Here is an 8,342-nt window from a genome sequence, read left to right as displayed (position 1 = left end):
AGAGAAAAATAGTATTTTTATGAGTGCCTTGTCATTTAAGTTCACATTGAAATTGCTTTCAATAGTGTAAGTCCAGTTTACCTATTTTTTAAAGGGTTTGTTATTGGTTTGCCATTTGAAATAAATATTGTTGTGCCATTAACAACTGGACAACTATCTAGGTACTTCGACGAGGGCACCTCGTAGCACCAGCGCAACGGTCGCTACCGCAGTCAGTTGGGCGGTTACCAGTCAAGTCAACGCACAGTGGGCGATTTGGTCTCGCTAGCGGCATTTAATTCAAATTTCAACTTTCAAAAAGCGATGATTTTTTTTCACAATTCGATAATAGATACTTTGATTAGATTTATCCAAGCATTTTAAAAGCCCTACGATGAGCTGATCATCAGCTGTGAACGGACAAACACAGAAAATGATTTTGCAAAGAACTTTACAAAATTTTACCTGTTTGCGCGCATCGAATTCAAGTTCCTCGGAAATTTACAATTTTTAGCGAATTTATTAAAAGTTTGGTTTTTTATTAATTTCAAGGTATGCATTACAAAAAAATTAATGTTTGTGACCGGTCTATAAATGTGTAGCTCATAAAACGTAGTGGCAATTCAGTGTATTAACAACGAGCCCGGATTAGCGTACACCTGTCTTTCGTGGAGTAGAACTTAACTGATTCAAGTGGATTCAGTCTAACTCCTTTATTAGCCGAAAGTGTGAATCAGTGGCGTCCAATGTGTGTAATATGAACTGCTAGTACCTGCTAGCCTTCAAACTATGGAACTTTTAAGGCACAATGTCAGTAGCAAAAAGGGATCTTTTTTTAGTATATTTTAGTATTTTTACTATGCCGCCGTCTGATTCCGATGATTCTGAATAAAATTCTAGCCATTTTTAAATTATGTTTGTTTATGGAATATATTAATTGAAGTTTAAAAAACATAAAAATAAATCAAAATTTAAAATTAAAAAATATATTTTTTTTAATTAAAAAAAAAAATAAAAAAGTATTAAAAAAAAACTTTTTTTTAACTTAAAAAATTGTATGATTTTTCTTTGATCGGTGAAAAAAACCGAAATATATCTATTTTAGTTTAGAAGTTATTAATTAAATGCCGCTAGCGAGACCAAATCGCCCACTGTGCAACGTTCCGTTCATATGCACCACCACTTCCACGATGGCCACCAACAAGAGCTCGGCTCAGCGCCTCCTTTGCAACGAGAATCAAATAACCGTTCAAGCGAAACCTTGTCCAACGGCGGAGTGGAGCCTTGCCGCTGCAGGACTGATCCGGACGCAATGTTTTTGATGAGTCTGCTGCCAGATATTCAAACGCTGGACGGACGGGACCGCGAAAGTCTCAAAATAGGCATCCGAACACTACTTCAAAACTTATTACATCCATAGTTTCCATCTCCATATACCTTTACACTTTCCATAATTCGATCTCTATATACCTTTACACTTTCCATTAAAATTATATCAAAATAAAAAATTTCCGTCAAAATAGCCAAAAATTAGCGTCACGAGGTTTATGGATGGCCCAAAATGAATCCCTTCAAATAAAACGCTGTTTAAAACTGTGTTGCCTTCTTTAGAACGTACACTGAGTAGACGCCATTTTGTTTCTGTTTTGACGGCATATTAAATCAAAAAGCGGTAAATAAATGGCAGCAAAGGAGAGAAGATAGCGGTAAGGGGAAGCAGAAAGCCAACGAGAGGCGGAAGAAGAGGAGCGCGCTAAAATAAATAATTAACAATGGTAGCAAAAGGCGAGAGCGAGAGGCAAAACAACAATGAAGTGCGCTCACTCACACACACACACACACACCCACATGTAAACAGAAGCTCACAGACACACACACATGAAGACACAAACCATAGAGGCCACATATTGTTGGACGCTATTGCCCGGTCAGGCCTCACTATGCCCTGCAGTTCTGGCTGTCACCCGGTGTCTTTTGGCATACAAGCAATCAATGTGTAGGAAAGGAAAAGGGATATTCCTAAGTTTCCTCCGCTTTCTCACTCTTCGAATACGATCTCGTTGCTTCCACCCGACGGCGGCCCGACTCCAAATTTGTCTTCTATTCTTTCGTTTTTCTAATTGCACTGTTGTCATTCTCCGTTAGAAACAAAAAATTGGTTTTCGATGGAAAATACGGCTTAGGGGCGCTCGACTTATGTATACTCTTTTGATGTTAAAGTTCTTCAAATATTAAATATTATATATATATAAAGTTATAAACATATATAAAATACTTTATATATACAACATTATTTAAATTATTGAACCAATATAACCATAACATAACATTGATTGCAAATATAGATATCATATAACTCGCGTGTCATTTATGGTCGGTTATACCCAAAAAAGAAGGGTATACTAAAAGGGTGAAAAATAAAATTGAACTGCTCATTCTTTTGCTTGCTTCTTTTGTTGTGCGTTGACAGTTAGTTGTGAAATTACTTAATTTGCGCAACGGGCAGCGGAATTGTTTAAAAATCATGTAAGTGTCGTTAAGATTACAAAAATATTATGTCTTTTACTACAAACTTATTTAAATCTTTTTAGGATTCAGCCTGTATGTACGATAAATTCGTTTGAAAGGTAAGTTTGCTTTAAAAAAGTAATTCATATATAATATGTAATAATAAAAATATTTTTTGTACCATAGATGGACGCAAAACAGCCGTTGTCCTGCAAATAATCCACATAAATGGTAAACAAAAACTTTCTAATTTCATATTATTTATGTACTTATCTCTTATGTTTCAAAATAAGATTAATTAATAAAATAAAATAAAAATATATATATATATATTGTTTTTCATATGAATTTGGGAATGACATTTTAGACATTGGCCTAGATGACAACATCGCATCCACGTCAGCAACGAAAGCATCAATAGCTTATACGAATTTTCTCCATACAAAATTCGTATAAGCCATCGATGCCTCGCTCGATGACTCGGACAAAATGGTCATCGAGAGCGACATGCATGTCAAATCCTTAAATGCCATACAACAGCTTTATATGAAATGACATCAGTGCGGATCCAGGTGCTTCGGACACTGACATCAGTGGGTAGTCGTCCATGTCATCCACGACAAGGCACTTTTGGAACTGCAGGGTGGCTAACACAGGGTCAGCCAACACATTCGAGAAGGCGGGAATGGGTTCAGTGATCGACATCACGTTTTTGATAACCTATTGGATGTTATAGTATTTAGTTTTAAATAAAAGACAGTATTTATAATCACTTTGATTTTATATTCAATTTATTTTTAATGCGCACACAACCAGCCACTTGGAGCGATCAGAAAGAAGAGAGAGAATTAAAGTAGACATATCGATAACTTCATAAAAGAAAAGGATTAGGCAGTGTGACCACATTTGTCATGTTGGTTTTGATAACATATTCCAACATTCCCTTACAGCACTTGGTCTTTCAACCATGAAAACAAAAAAATTTTGATCGGACCCCCCAAAATTTTTTCTGCGTCCGCCCCTGAGAGTAGGAGAGAGGGAAATGGGTGGGTGGGGAAATGGGTGGGTGAAAAAACGAGGAGTTTTCAGGTGGAAAGCGCGTTGCCTAATGAATTCCAACAACAACGGGAAACAGGAAACAACAACAAGCGCATAACAACCCAGCATCAAATTACAAAATTAAAAATGGCGCTGAGGGAATGCCAAGAAGAATTTGAGGGAACGGGAGAGAAAAGAAAAATATGAGGATAAAGGTTATACAAAACGTAGCTAATTAACTTTCTTAAAGCAATAAAAAATTAGAAACCCTACTTTTATTTTTAAGAAAATACCAAACTAAAAAAAGAAATCTTCATATAAAACTGTAGGAATACCCCTATTCCTAAGACAAAAATATCATTTAAGTGTTTATCCTTTTCTAGTATTTTAAGTCATTAATGAAAACATAAGACGGACACACTTTTGATTAGGGTTGTGATGATATGTAAAAAATATCGTATCAGTGATATATCGTTTTTTAAAAATCTATCAAATTGATAAAAATATTTATCACCCAAAAATATCGATATATCAAGTATTTTTGATATTTATTTAATTTACATATTTATTTTTATTAATCAACCAAAATTTAACAAAAATTTTTTTTTTTAACGATTTTCGCTGCACAGTTGCTCAATGGGTAATTGTTTACAAGTGCGGTCCACGGTAAAAACAGCTTAAAAAAATAAAGTAAAATATGGAAATGATGTGTTTTTTTTCTAAAACTTTGAAATCCGTTGGCGGAAAGTGAAAATTTTGCAGCGTTTTTTTGTTATTAACAATTAAAAAAACGATTGGTACAAAATCGTGAACTTGTGTGACCATATTCGCGATAAGTCGCTAGTGATGGCAATAATCCGCTAGTGATGGCAACAATCCGCTAGAGCTGTGCCGATTAATGCAGTCGTCTCGTATCTGCGATTAGTCATTCAATTGTGATGGTTGGGCACATCTTCACATTACATTCAAAAGCTTGTTGTCACAAATCTTGTAACAAGTTTTTATAAAATGACGAAAATAATTGGAAAATTTTTCTGATTAAACTTTGTTTTTTTTTAATACATTGTTAATACCATTAAATTCCTTCTTTTATCTCAAAGCAAATCTACCTAAAAGCAAGTGGCTAAAATATTATACAAAGCTCCAGATAATTTAATTTGTAAATACAAATATATATAAATTATAATATTAAAAATGTTTTATTTTCAGTCCCGTCGACACGCAACTGTCTTTATTCTCCGCGAGCTGGCCATCGCCGTGCCGTCGTACTTCTACCAGCACATCCTGACCTTTTTCGAGGTCATCTTCAACGCCATCTTCGATCCCAATCCTGCCATTCGGGAGTCCGCAGGTGAGGCGTTGAGGGCGGCCCTAATTGTCACCGCGCAGCGAGAGAGCACAAAACAGTTGAGTGAGCCGCAGTGGTACAGGATTTGCTATGACGAGGCAAATGCCAGCTTCAGAAAATAATAGTCCCGTCTTTCAAGATTGTATGTAAAGACAGAAAGTTCTAATTACTTGCATTTTAAAGTGTCAAAGATTTTTATTTGCGATGCAATTAACATACGTCAATTTCGTTAAATTACTTACTTAACTTAAGATTTATAAATGCTTAAGAAATAATATACGCATTTCTCATTTCATTTTTGTTATTAATTTTAACGTTCTTTTTTAAAGTAGAGTAAGCATTTTGCAACTTAAAACACAGAATTAACTAATTGCTTGACTTTCCGCAGCACAACGTGTTGGAGTCCGCCTACGCTTACGAGATCCTCCAGGAACACTACATAATCATCTGCGACAATGTGTTGGAACAGCGCTCCTCGAAGTCACCTTATGTGCAGCAGGCTCTGTTGCAAATCCTGCCACGATTGGCGGCCTTCAACAGCGAGGTGTTTGTGGAAAAGTATCAGAAAAGCCAATATGGAAGACTATATATGTATCAGTGTAGATCCTTCTCCTTAAATACGATATTAATAATACCTTTGTCTTATAGTTGTGCTGACTACTTCATCGTACACGAACAGCAAGATATTCGCCTGAAGGCGGTGCAGACGTGCACACGACTCCTCAAGCTGGCAGTGCAATCGTCGGAGAGTATGGAGAACTCGAAGACACTCAGCGATAATTTCTCGTAAGTGATAGAGCGCCTGCTCATGGTCGCTATCACGGACATGGACTGCAACGTACGGATACTTATCCTCCGATCGCTGAGATGACCTCTGCAATGGATATAACAATGTATTATAAATATGGAAAACTATGTACTAAAGTTGAGGTTAAATTAAACGAGACCCAACATAAATATATATCGGAGAAGCAATGTTTTCTGAGTTTTGCATTTTAGCGCAGTGAGTCCCGATCGCGGCAAGAGTTCAAATCGAAGTGTCGCGCTGTTCAACCACAACGCCTCTCCTTCCCCGAAATTATCTTATTCTCCTCTCTTGCGCAATCGGGCCACACTCGATGGTTATGCCGTTATTCTAAACGTCTTGCAACACCATCTCGCTAATATTGCACTCTCGCTCTCCAGAGAGAACGAACACTTTGGATTCTAGGAATATGTCACTTTCTGGAATTATGCAATCAACTTCTATGCCCGATAAATAAGTCAAGGTCTTATAGACTTCAAATAATTCCTAGAACTGCGACACGGCCTTCCTGACAGGCACACGTCCTCGTGTATGATATTTATACTCAATAAGCATTACTACTTAAATGCTGTGTTCATCACTTATTCATTAACACTAATTCCAACTTATACTTTCAAAGACAACTCGTCCTCCTGACTCCCGCCAAGTATCCACACAGGATCATGGTGCAGCCACACATATGCTCCCGCCAAGCATCCACACAGGATCATGGTGCAGCTTTTCATATGCTCCCGCCAAGCATCCTCAAAAGATCATGGTGCAGCTTCTCATATGCTCCCGCCAAGCATCCACACAGGATCTTGGTGCAGCTTTACATTCGACATTACTTGCCTTTACATTTCGTCTTGTTCACTTCGGGTCTGACTCTCTTCATCATATGTCTTGTCAAAATCTTCGTCTATTTCTGCCAGTACTTCTATATCTGGTAAGGACCGCAAGTGTTCATGTGCATATTTATATTGACGTTTACTTGTTAGAGCCCTGCAGTACTGGAGGTGGCGATTGGCCTTGCGTAGTTGCTTACTTCGTCGGTTACTATATGGGTACTTACTATACTGACCCTACGGTAAACGAGCTGCGAACCCCCCTGCCATGCGTAGTTGCTTACTTCGTCGGTTACCATATGGGTACTTACTATACTGACCCTACGGTAAACGAGCTGCGAACCAGCTACTAGCTAGATTCTACATGGGTACTTACTTTGGTGACCCTAGGGTTATCGAACGCCGAACCACCTAATAGAAATATGTATGCACACGAAAGGATAAACGAAAATTCATAATAAAAAAATAAGCAAATAAGCAAACAAAGCAAGCCTTTGTTTTTGATATTTTGAGCAAAAGGGCAAAGTAAAAGTTGAAAGCAAAACTTCGATTACAGCTAGATCTATTTATGTTGCGCCGTTCTTTCGCTGAAACGCATTTGTGTTTGCCGGTTGTCAAAGTTATTCTACCTAAGCATTGCAGTTGAGTGGAGAGAAGCGGAGCAAACGCAAATTAATTGGTAAGTAAAACTAATTATATTAAATATAAAATTTTCTTTTAACCGCAATTCGTATTTATTTCGTTTACAGATGGATGCAATAAAAAACATAATTGTCAATGACGGAATTTGAAAAAATCTGAGAAATGTTATGGCTAATGAGGTGGTTTTGGCTTATAATATAGATGGTGTTCAGGGGAAAGCGGCCTTAAAAAAGGAAATAGATTTCTATGGTGTTATGATTGGTAGGTATTTATAATCAGGCCTGTTAAATTTAAATTAAATCATTAAATTTTTCTTTTTCCCAGATTCCATAAATGCAGTTGGAGGTATTGGGTCAGCTGAGGACCAGCTTCGAAAGGCATTGCAGCTCCAAAAAAAGAGGCACTTTAAAAACTCTACCGTTAACAAAAAAAATGAAGAAAATGTATTTATTTAAAAATAAAAAATAAGTAAATTAATAATGCATTTCAACAATTGTTACTTCTATTATTTTTTAATTAATAATGGGTACTTACATTACCGACCATTCTATGGGGTCCCATGTAAGTACTTACATTACCGCCCATTCCATGGGGTCCCATGTAAGTACTTACATTACCGCCCATTCCATGGGGTCCCATGTAAGTACTTACATTACCGCCCATTCCATGGGGTCCCATGTAAGTACTTACATTACTTCCCTTAATATGGGGCACTATTTCACTAGTTCCTGGGTATACGACACGGTGGCGATTGACCCTATTTGCGGACATTTCATACAAAAATGGAAATGAAAGATCGCATTGCTTGGGGCCGAAGGGTAAGTAGGGGTGGTCTGCTGGTAAGCACTTATTTCACCAGCTACGAACCAGCGCGCAGTACTGCAGGGAGACTTTAACTTATATCGGTCACCCTCTAAAACTTCGATTATTTCAAAGGGGCCTTTAAATTTCGGATCGAGTTTTGTCTGGTTTCTCTCTTCATTTCTTATCAAAACATAATCACCAACCTGGTGCTTTACAATTTTAGCCTTGTTCTTATCGAACCTTTTTTTGTCATACTGTGCGTTACGATCTATATTTTCCTTGGCTTGTACTCTAACTTTATCTCTGTCTACAATTTCCTCATCATCAGTGATGGGCAACAAACCAAATGGTCGACCCTCCCTGCCAATCATCATCTCCAAGGGACTTATTTTGG

This window comes from Drosophila ficusphila, unplaced genomic scaffold, assembly GCF_018152265.1.
Source record: "Drosophila ficusphila isolate 14025-0441.05 unplaced genomic scaffold, ASM1815226v1 contig_299, whole genome shotgun sequence".
Classification (NCBI taxonomy): domain Eukaryota; kingdom Metazoa; phylum Arthropoda; class Insecta; order Diptera; family Drosophilidae; genus Drosophila; species Drosophila ficusphila.
The sequence above is the reverse complement of the archived record's forward strand: the minus strand, read 5'-3'. Positions refer to the sequence as shown.